Here is a 12,015-nt window from a genome sequence, read left to right as displayed (position 1 = left end):
TAAATAAAAACACAATGTTAATTTAATCTGCAACGGAGAGAATCTAAGCATGAATCCTGCATGGGTGTTCTCCGATATCTGTGGCTTTAGCATTGGGTCTATGGAAACTCCAAATATAGTTCTGCTCCGTGACCATTTATTTAGTTCTGTAAGGTAGAATGGTCAGGGTTCAGTCATCCTCAATCGGCTTAGTGGCAAAAAATAGTATAACCTGTCCCCTGATTTGTTGTTGAAAGCTATTTCTGTAGATTTTTAACAAAAGTTGCTCAGCTGAGTGTGACGCCCATGGAGTTATGTGCCAGGGGAACTGAAATACTAGCGGGGAAGAATCGAGTTACTTCCTCTCTCACCCATTGCACTGTTGGACTATACTTCCCAGCAGTCGTTCATATATCAGAAAAGAAGGGCTTTATCCCTATTGGCTCTAAATTAGGGTCTTCTCATACGTTGTCTGACTCGTGGGTATGGCAAGAAATAACCGATTACTTGTGTTCACTTCTATGCAACAATTGTTGATGAGGGAATGGTTAAATATCTTAGTGTAGAGTCACATGAATGATTTTTGGACCAACCAAGTTAGAAATAGGACAGAAATAAAACATATTTTAAATGGTGCAATATTCAGATGAACGGTGTGAACGAAAAAATCACAGCATGTCCAACTTATTGTGAATTTCAGATGCCCATTTAAGTCTATGGGGGTGTAATTAAAAAATGGGTTGCCCTTGTATGATGCAATTGGGATCTGTTTTATCGCATGTAACCATGGTAGTCATAAAAAAGTGTGCAGGTTCTATAATTAACTTATTGTGTGTTTTTTTAATTTTTCATCTGCACTAAATTCTGATGAAAATCGTGAAGAAAAATCACTGGAATGCAAAGAAATTGTGTGAAAAGCGCACAAAAAAACTGTTCTGATTTTTCAGGGCTGGAAAAAACTCTAGAGTGAATATACCCTTAAAAGGCTTTTGTCTTTCAAAAATAAAAAAATCAATACTTACCTATTCCTCCCCAGGCAGTCTTCTTACCGCATCTTCTCTCCACCGATCTTCTCCTGGCTTTTCTGGTCACCCAGGTCACGTCACTTCCAGCCGGCCGGATCCTTTTTTTGCTGAGACGTTATATACATTCTCGGCATTCTGCTTCCTGCAGTGATGTAGTATTCACTGCCTAGCAGGAAATGCCGAATCCTATGCTCGGCAATTGCCACCACTGCTCATGTGCGCTGTCTCGGCGCAAGTGTTCATATACTATTGCCGGGAGACACCACGTATGCACAATCGCGGCAGTAGCCCGGCATAGGATTCGGCATTTCCTGCTAGGCAGTGAACACTACATCACTAGTGACAAAACCCCTTTAATTACCATTCCACACATGTCCCAATGTCACTTACACTATAAATGTGTCCTTTCCTAAAGGTACCCATATATATATAGACTAAAGTCAATGTAAGTGGACTATTTGAACCAAAACCATCATTCATTGGGTGCAATTGAACAATGAACGATCGTTTCAGCCAATGACAGATTGTCCTTGTGTAAAAAGAAGTCGGCCACATGTGAAATTTTCGTCTGATAGTCGGACCAAAGGTCTTTCTTTGAAGAACGATGTTATGTACACGAACGATCTTTCGCTGAAAGAATGTTTCCAGGAATCTCTTTCCTCCATCACTTGGTGTCATTGGACGGGTTTTAACCATTGTGAAGGCCAATATAGTCTAAAATCTGTATTGCTGCATCTGTGCAATGAACATTCATCAGACAATGGTTGTTCACTGGTTGTTCAATTAGCAGCCTTCATTTTTAAACCCAAAGTAAGGGTGCTTTTAGAGGTAACGGTTATCGTTCAGACGGGTGAACGTGAGTGATAATCGTTTGGTCTAAACGCGAGCCAACGACTGAACGAGAATCGTTCTCTTTTTGTTCGTTATATGCAGGCATAAAAATCATTGTTGGCTCGTTCCCTTATTATTTGGTTTAAACAGCCCTCGTTCAGTCGTTCTCATTCGCTTATACAGGGACTAAACGATTCTCGGTTGAATGAACCAATGATGCATTTGCCTGTCTGAATAGGCCGCACGAGTGCGAACGAGTAAGCAGTGACGTCATTCACTCGTTCTCTCGCTCAAATGAAAATCGGCTCATCTAAAAGGTGTATATGGTTTGAGATGTTAAAGCAACACGTTAAAAGAAATGTATACGTCTCATGGATATCAACCTACAGCCTACCCATACGCTTCAATGTTAAAAAAAAAACTTAACATCCATGTTGACAAATGTAATCTTTTTACTGGATGGCGGGAGGGTTATTGAGTTGGCATCATGACAATGGAAATTAGCTGTTGGCGATAAAATTTGAAAAAGGAAAAACTTATTTTCCACGATAGTAAATACTCACCTCTCCCGGGTTCCTCCATGCTCTATTTGGGGTCTGTTTACAGGCCACTGAAGTCAATCACAGGCCTCAGCGCTCAAGCACGGAGGTCTGTGATTGGCTAAAGCAACCTGTGACATCCTATGCACACGCTGCTGCAGCCTGTAAACATCACATGGCACGAGAACCCAGAGCTGTCAGCACGAGAAATGAGGGGACCCAGGAGAGGGGAGTATAAATTTGTGTATTATTTTCTATCACGGGAAACTTTCTTTTTCTAATTATTTCGAACAACCCCTTTAAGGGTGGGCACATCTGTACCTTTCAATATTTTCTATATAAGTGTTTAATAGCCACCATTCTAAGTAACTGTCTTGTTGGGAGACTCGTATCTTCTTAATAATGACTCTGTTGATATCATTGTTCTCTACCCTGTTCCAGTGATGTCATTTGGACCGCTAAAACCTATTGCCCTCATTACCTTAAATACCATTGGCTGAAAGTGAAAAAAGAAAGTTGATAAATATTCCAGTATTGGCTCAGTAGACAGTTCCTTATTAACCTTTGCAAATATGCACCTACATTCCTAACAATGCTAGCACAAAATAAATTACCAACTGTACTAAAAGCTCACTGGGGGCTCTTAGTATAAATGTTTACAGGCAGATAAATGTCAGCTCAACCCTACAATAGCGTTTCACTGTTTATTTCCACTTGCTCATGCGGAGTACATCTGTGATAACAGGAAGTCTTCCATAAGGAACAGAGGGTGCAGAATGATTCATGGTCCAGCAGAGATACACCTGTGTTTTATGTATTTGTTGTCTTAGCTGTTCTGGAGGCTTTTTGTTTTCTAGTTTGTATTATTTAGAACGGCCATAAAACGTGATACATGCAACCCTTGTTCTCCTGCAGAAGGCCCGCCACAAGTCATAATCATGATGCCTAGTAAATCTGCGGATGGCATGCTAGGCACTGCAGGTATTTTTCAGTTCGTCAAATTTATTTTAACCCCTTGGAAGGAGGATATAGATTTCGAATTTCACACAAAGGTGTCTACCTTAGCTATAGTGATGTGCCATGCTGAGAGGTCAGACACCATATAGTAACCAACCACCAAATTCTTTACCAGTTGGTAGACTGTCGAAGGTTTTTCCATTTCTGTTACCTTGTAGCCTTTGAAGGATGAAAGGACGTTTTAATTTATGTAGTGAATGTTATAATAAACCCAAATCTATAAGGCTTCAATAGATTGCGGTTTTATATACTGCACTGTGAGTTCTGAGACGCCTGGTTTATGAACAGAATCAAAACTTACACATGCAGATCAATAGGAGAAGCGGAATAGGGACAGTGTGACGCTACATAACTAGTTTCTCATTGCCTGTGAAATGCTGGATAGTTATTAGTGACTGTTGCCTTTAAAACTCAGCATGTGCTAGACCAAAATGCATGAAAAATCCAACTGTTTAGACTGTAAAGACTTTGCATAGCAGGAACATTCAGGGGTGCGCAGCTGTAGTAGTTATTAACACGACCGCTACATCGACACAACTCAATTCACACCATTGTAGTAGATTGTAAGGAGCTATCATAAAGGGTTAAATGTCAAGCTAACATTTGCTACATCTGTACATAAAAATTATTCCCAATACTAAATTGTTAAATGCTGTTAGAATGATTAGATATTGATAATAAACTCTTCATATCTACTTTACAATGCACTTACTTTACATATTGATAACTATTTGCACATTAGGTAAACTAGTACAGATAAAGCTTGTGTAGTCATGGCATGTATAAAAATGTACTGTAACAGGGTGGCCCAGTTAAGGCTTTCTAACAGATTTTGTATTAATGGACCATTGATTTTTTTCTCTCCCATCACATCCTGCTGTTTTCTACATGTAAAGTGGCACGGCACGAATCCCTGAAATGTCATGTAAAGAGAAACATGGGTGCTTGTACTTGGTTTCAAGTGTATCTTTCAGTCTTGTTCATTGTTACAGTGTAACCATCCATTATTAGATTTTTTTAAAATTATTTCCCTTATGTTATGTTAGGAAATTTCAGCCCTCAGTTATGAAACCATCAAGTGGGAGTCTATAATGCTAGGACTACTTATGACTTTCCATGAGTAACAGTGAAATAATGGTATGACCATGAGTAGTGACCTTATGACCATCATGAAAAGATCTACCATTTTCTGATGGTTGGAAGGGTGACCTATAGGGCGCACATGTCAAACACAAAGTCTGCAGCCTGATTCCAGCCTTCCACCTCATTTTACGTAGCCCGTTGGCCGTGCATTAAACCTGAAAAGGATTATCCAGGCAGTGCCCGCTGGGGATACATCGGGCTCGGATTGGAAGCACTGCTCTAATGCTTGTGTAGGGGCCAATGCTTGTAATTGCAGACACAGCTCTCACTGAAATCAACGGGACCACAGCCTGCAATTACAAGCTCAGCTACTATTGTTTGCAATGAGAAGCTGCGCTTGCAATTACAAGCGCCGAACATTACACAGAGTGAGAGCAGCACTTCCACTCTAACCCCGGTGTATCCAGGTGGGCAATGGATAACCTCGTTAAAGAAATTCTACTCACACTGTACTGTGCTGTCTGACCAGAGCTGCAGGCAGAGTGTATGACTGCTGACATCTGGAGCTGTAGGCAGGGTGAGTGCAAGGCCCCCTTCACATGGGCGACATTCGTGCGATTTTTTTTTTGTTTTTTTCATGTTGCGACAATGCTACGAATCACATGTATGTGAGACCCATGTTTTCCTATGTGTTAATTCACACATGCAATGTTTTGTAGCATGCAACAACCCAACACAAAAACCTTGCGGGTCCCGCAATGTGCCCGCCACTCGTGAGATTTGTAGCCCATGTTTCCCTATGGAGCCTTTCCTTCTCTAGCATCGCATGAAAACGTGATTTTCGTGTGGTGCGATGCAATTTTGACAGTAGGAAATCCTACTGTCAAGGCCCTTATCTAAGCCCTGGCTGCGAGAAAAAAAAAAAAAATATATATATATATATATATATATATATATCACCTTAGAAGCCCTGTCAGCCCGGCCACATCTTCTCCCTGGATCCCTGGCACTATTTGCCTTCATCTCTGATTCTGATTTTTCGATTCCAGCCTCCTGGAAGAGCTGCCTCTAATTGTCTGACGCTTAGCCAATCACAGCGAGCGTTGGATGAACCAATCACAGCCATTCAGCGAGCGCTGACTCTGATTGTCTTAGCGTCAGCCAATTACAGCCAGCCCTTCCAGTAGGCAGGGCTTTTGGCCAGAAGAGATGAAGAAGACTATTGTTGGGGACCAGGAAGAAAATGCAGCGGAGAACTGGACAGCGCTTCTAGGTGAAATATACTTTTTTTGAAAATTTATTTTCTGCAGTTAGAGCTTTTGTTTTTAGGGTAGGGCTTATATTTCAAAAACGCGGTATTGTCGCTTGAAGACACAGCAATATCACACGGACCAGTGATGTGATGCTGCAGCGATTTTCTTGCAGCGGTGCTGTGTTGCCTGTGTGGAGGAGGCTTAAAGCCTGTCAGGATCCTGCCTGGCCAGAGGTCAATAGGGGGGGTTGCTATTGGCCTATGTCTGGTCAGCATTACCAAAATAGCTCATGCCATACCCACCAAAATAGCTCATGCCACGTATTTTTTTCATGCGATTGCACATTGCATGAAAACATCCAATCATGTGAACAAACCCATTGAAATCAATGGGTTCTATTCACTGCGTACTGTACACGCAAAAATTGAGTGCAAAATACGCTGCCCAAATACACTCATGTGAATGGGACCTTATGTACGATTACAATTGAACCCTTGAAGGCAACCATAAGGCTGACGTGGTCTTTGGTGAAAATGAGTTTGACACCCCTGCTATAGGGGAACATTATGGTTTCTGGTATTGCTGTGATTTTTCCCTTTATTGTTGGCAACAACAAGTATCCGTAAAGTGGCCTAGCTTAATTCATACAGAGATGTGCTTTAGAGATGTGAGCTTTACTGCCCTATCATCTAGTAAGCAAAAGAAAATATAACATTTAAATTCTATTTTTCGGATTGTCTAGAAATATCTAAAAATGTGCAATTCCTTCTTGCTCTGAAACCTCATTTTCTGAATGTAGTAGTGTCCAATTTTGATAGCAAAGCTGGGTTATATCTTGTAACAGCCTTAGGCATTTGTCTTTTTTCAGCCTTGCATACTTCGTTACTATATCACAATGGCTCTGGTAGTAATAGTGAACCCAACAGTGGCCTCATTAGTAATAGTGGCCCCCACAGTAGTGCCAGTAGTAATAGTGACCCTCACAGTGCCCTTAGTAGTAATACTATTACTACTAGGGCTGATATAGGGGACATTATTACTAATAGTGTCACCTATATCAACCCCAGTAGTAACAGTGACCCCCACAGTAATAAAGCACCCCTTGAAACCGATATAATTACCTCCTCGTGGTCTTCAGAGCGTCACTGTTTCTTTTCTCAGTGCTGCTGTGGGCGTAAGTGTGTGCACCCGCAACAGTGCCTCCTCCCCTCATATCTCCTCCTGCGGATCCAATGAAGAGAGGTAAGAGAAGGAAGATCCCGGATGCACACACTGACGTCATTTTGTGGATTCCACAGCAGCACCAGTGAGTGATTACCAGCTGGGGAGCCATGGCACCCTGGCTGGTAATCACCTTCCTTGTTACCACGCATCCCAAAAGCGTGACAGAGGTTCCGAAAGCAGGGCAGGTGTCTCAAAAGCTGGACAAAAGCGTGACAGATGTCCCAAAAGCAGGACGAATGGCTCTCCTGCTTCGGACCCTGGGGAAAGCAGGACACAGGGTCCCAAAGCGGGACTGTTCCGCCTAATTCGGGACGTCTGGTCACCTTAGGTTTTAACATGTGGTGAGAGTGTAATAGCATCTAATAACATGAACTCTTAAGAATATGTGTTGGAAATTTACATTTGGATTATGCTGCATATTTTTCAGCCATATGAGTAGCATTTTATAGAATCCTATTCATTAGCATTTCACAACATTTAGTGGTGGATTCTGTGTGGCATCAGCACTGAACATCTGCGACAGATCCCAATGTCTGACCATGGATTTATGTTTATCTGGCTATAGTGTTGATAGTGTAGCAAAAATAAGACTTTAGATCTACAGATGTATTGTGGTAAATGTCCTCACTAACACCACTCTAAACATTTTAGTGCAAAGTCATTCTTGATGACAATAGTATCTTGCACAGCTGATTTAAACTGACAAATCCTAGTTGTACAGCAATATGTGGAGAGGTGTACCTATAAGGGTTGGCCATTCATAGATTATCGGTTGCACCGTAGGTGGGTCCTATATTAGTGGCAGTATTACTTAACACCCAGCAAAATCTTCGTTTCACTTGAAGCACAACCCTTATTTCAGCTCATTATTTGTGTAGAATTGTACTCAAATTCAGGAGCCTAGTGTTTATTGATGAATCATGTCCTGTTTCCTGCCACGGGTGTATTGTTCGTCAGGGGCCACAGTCCAGGATGTGAGGGCACCTTTGCTCCATTCCCCACAAAAGTCTCTTCATTGTGAACCACAAGCAACTTGGCAATATATCAGAGAGTAGGTAAGCAAGCAAAGTTGAAACCATCGCATTCGTTGAGGACCTGCAGCCATGTGATATGGTGAAGCATGGGAGTGGTTGCAGCAAAATTTAGGCCAACATCAGAAACTGTTGGGTATCACGTGGTTCACAGACAAGAGGTGGTTTCATCTGTGTGGCCGTGTGAATAGCCAAAACACACAAATTTGGCCCACAACTAACCCATTTGCAATTCATGAAAAAACCTTGCATCCTGTTAAATTCAGTGGCCCAATGCTCTTCAATAACATCATCCATACCAAATATTACCTGACAATATTCACAGAATTCGTGAACCATCTGGCTGATAGGCTGTTGAATGGTTTCTTTCAGCAAAATATCCAACCAGAGCATGAGGAAAATGGGTTATTTCCTCAGGGACAGGATCATCTTCTAGGGTCTGTGGCCCCTGAGATGACCGGACCTTACACCGGCAGACTTTTTCCTGTGGGGCCACTTAAAGGGTAAAGTATTCGCCAATCTACCTGCACCGTTGCTCCACAGAAAAATAATATTAGACGTGATATCGCCAGAATTAATGTGGGCATGTTGAACTACACATTCAACAACATGAAGCACCAAGTTCAGAAGTGCTAGGAGGTCGGCGGTGGCCACTTTCAGAGCCAAGGTAGGTTCCAGTATTCCCTCCTGTGAAATATTGTTATCTCAGACACAAATATGGTGAAACTACTGGGTTGCTCTTCGAGTGAAAGTCCCTTTATAAACCTAATTAAGAAATGCCTGAACAGACTTTTTTACGACTTGACAGATGACTCAGGAGCTTATAGATATTTTGTGACTTTTTTGTATTTCAGTGGGTAATGTTCTTTACTGAAGTATCTCAAATTAATAATAGCAAAAAGCAGAAAATTGGAGTTGTATGATTTGAATACATGCTATTATCTTCAGCTTGCTGCCAACCACGCAATGATCTATGTGGAACAAAATCCCCTATTCAGACTCAGGTGTTTCTTTTGAATATGCACCAGGGTGCAGCAAACCTCACACCAGCCGAATACATGCGAGTCTAGAGGCTTTTATTCTAATATGTAACCGTCTCATGACAAGCAGCTGCTCTCCCATTATGCAAACAACCTGTACAGTAAGTTCACTTTTATTTCTTCATGGTCGAAAAATCGTTTGGTGAGGGATGAATGCAAAACACGTAAAATGGAAGGCAAGGTTGATGATAAGAGAAGCAGTAGTGACTGCTTTCATTGTGCGATTTCGGCTGAGTTATGCAAATCGACCTCTGCATTGGTATTTGTTTGAAAAAGAGAGTTTTAAATTGGTGCTATTGACCTTCACTTAAATGACATTCGAACGTCAAGCAGAGTGTTGCAGTGGAAATGCGGCTGTTGTCTGCAGGTGGCAATTGATGAAGAGATTGACTGACACTTTACTTGGCAACTCATTTTTGCACTTAATTTGTACAGGGGGAAAGGTTTATCCTCTTAAAAGATTTGAGATAAAGCAGAGAGCACCGCTGATAAATAATCTCTCGTAAGATCGATGTAAAATATATTTTAAAGATGCTGACAGGAATGTAAAAGTTAGTGGAAATAATACAAGAAATTCAAATTTTCATCTAGAAGGATCACCCGTATTGATTGAAATCAGTTTTTTCTTTTTTTGCTTAAAGACATTAATTTAAGGTGGATTCCATAAACAAAGCCCCCCGATAGTGCCAGAATATCTTCATGTCGTTCCTATTGGTATTATAAAGCACCTTCTTGAGTACGGTACTTTTTAGTAGGACAATTAAGAGTTGACTGGGGATGACTAGCTGAAATCCAGTTTACTGACCTTTCACACGGGTCTTGAGTAGGATGCAGGATGCAATAGAAGTTGTAGAACATTTTGCACCAAAATCCGCAGGCTACCCGCAACCTGCGGATTTTGACAGGGGAGTGAAATGGCTTAAAACCTGCCTGCAATGCCACATCAATATCCACAGTTAGACATGCAGATTTTGGCATCTGCAGCTGTGGATTTGGGTGCATTATAAGTTCTAATTCCAGCCCCTGTGAAAGGTCTGTTAAAGAATAATCACGGTGATGGCTTTTCCATAGGACGGTCAATCAGCAGAACAAAGGAACCACAAGACTCCTTATGACTATCCTGTTCCCCCCAAAATAAGACCTACCCTGAAAATCAGGCATTTCCTGATTTTTTGGGGGAGGCTTGAAATATAAGCCCTCCCCAGCAAATAAGCACTAGCTGCATTACATTAAAAAAAGGAATACTTACTTTAAAGGCTCAGTCCAGGTTCTCCTGCTGCTGTCCAGAGCTCCGCTATGTGTCCCGCAGTCCTCACTCACCTGCAAAAGAGCACGTCCTGGTTATGGGATTCATAAATCCCACCTCCAAGAAGCAATGGCTCTGATTGGTTCTTGAGCGCTGCTAAACCAATTGAAGAAGCAGCACTCGATAAACCAATGCGATGGAAGTGATGGGTTCATCGAGCTCTGCATTGATTGGCTGAGCAGCGGTTGAAGAACCAATCATAGCCATTGCTTTGTGGACGTGAAATTTATAAATTGTCCAATAAATGCCACGGCTCTGCATGTCGGAGCTCCAGAGAGCAACAGGAGGAACATCGACCAAGCCCGCTAGGTAAGTATAATAAGGCACTCCCTTAAAATAAGACCTAGTACCTCTTTTGGGGCAAAAACTTATGTAGGACAGGGTCTTATTTTGGGGGAAACACGGTAGGTCTGAGCTGCAGCACTTGGTACAACTTTCTGATAGGTTAGAGAAGTGGTTACGACAGTCACTGGAGCATCCTGGAGCCTACCAATTTTTCACATTTGCATGGGAGGCTTCATTAGCACAGATATGTCACAGATTCCATCATTTTTACAGGAAAAATAGCACTGCATGCATTTTCCTGTGAGAACGCCACATGCCTCTGTGAGACGCATTATTATCAGTCAGTGAAATTATGGGCGCCACTGCTATTTGCCATGCTGTGATCATCAAAGCATTGTCCTTCCTGGTATAAACTAAAGCCATGACACATACTGTATGTGAACATAGGATTAGTCCTGGAGACCTCCTTCAAAGACATGGTGAGAATTTCTTTTCAGGCAACTATTTTTCCTAGTACCCTTAAGCCAGCATTTTTGCAAAATATGCCATCTACTCTAGTACTAAGATCTGCACCATCACTACCAGCATGAAGAGTAAGAGGGTGCGCCCTCCACAGATACATTTCTCCTAGTAACATAATATGTACTCGCATGAATAGGTCTGCAGTGGTTTCCGGCTGTGAGCCTGACCCTGCGTACGGCACTAACCTATATTGTGCATGGCCGTCTAGGCTCGCATGCAGTCGTGCGCAGTATAGTTTTTTTCTTCTTTGTTTGCATTTACCACACTGTCGCTTAGCGATGAAGCGGGTATCCGCAGCCCATACGCAATGTTAACTGCATATGGGCTGTGGGTAGGATGGCCTCTATTGACTTCAACGGAGGTCTTATGCACGGATTTGGTGGCGAAATACAGCATGTTGCAATTTTTTTTACGCTTGCAGAATACGCAATTTGTATCTGTGTGTGTGTGGGGGGGGAATCGAAGTTCATGACATTCAATGGCCACGTCTTACCAAAGATAGTCCGTGAGGACTGCACTTGTGCAATTTTGAATTCAAATCCGGTTGTGTGAGAGCCCCTATGATTGCATCTTTGAGCCAAATATATGGCCAGCTCAACAAAGGATAAAATGACAGCTTGTATTGAGTAACGGACATAATGAATTGCATACTCACTTATATTCTGCCAAGAAAAGTCAATGGAATAGCCCCACATGATTTGGTCCTTTTGATTGGGGCAAATCCTTGTGTGAACCCGCGACACATCAAACTGCTCATGTGCAGCAGAAATCCGAATTTTCATATTGGCAAATCCAACATATCTTAAGGGGTCATTAGGTGTTTTCAGTTGTAAGGACCAAGTTGTGACACTTTATAGAATCGTGGATGCTTTTTGTTTTT

The 12,015-nt window shown here is 41.9% G+C and overlaps 1 protein-coding gene across 8 annotated transcripts in view; it reads left to right on the top strand.

Annotated features, from left to right (window-relative positions):
- The window catches only part of TENM2 (teneurin transmembrane protein 2), a 1,550,877-nt gene that overhangs the window by 1,225,059 nt on the left and 313,803 nt on the right, over positions 1-12,015 (top strand). The window lies entirely within an intron of this gene.

This window comes from Eleutherodactylus coqui, chromosome 2, assembly GCF_035609145.1.
Source record: "Eleutherodactylus coqui strain aEleCoq1 chromosome 2, aEleCoq1.hap1, whole genome shotgun sequence".
Lineage (NCBI taxonomy): Eukaryota > Metazoa > Chordata > Amphibia > Anura > Eleutherodactylidae > Eleutherodactylus > Eleutherodactylus coqui.
This window is presented reverse-complemented; position numbering and strand designations above follow the sequence as displayed.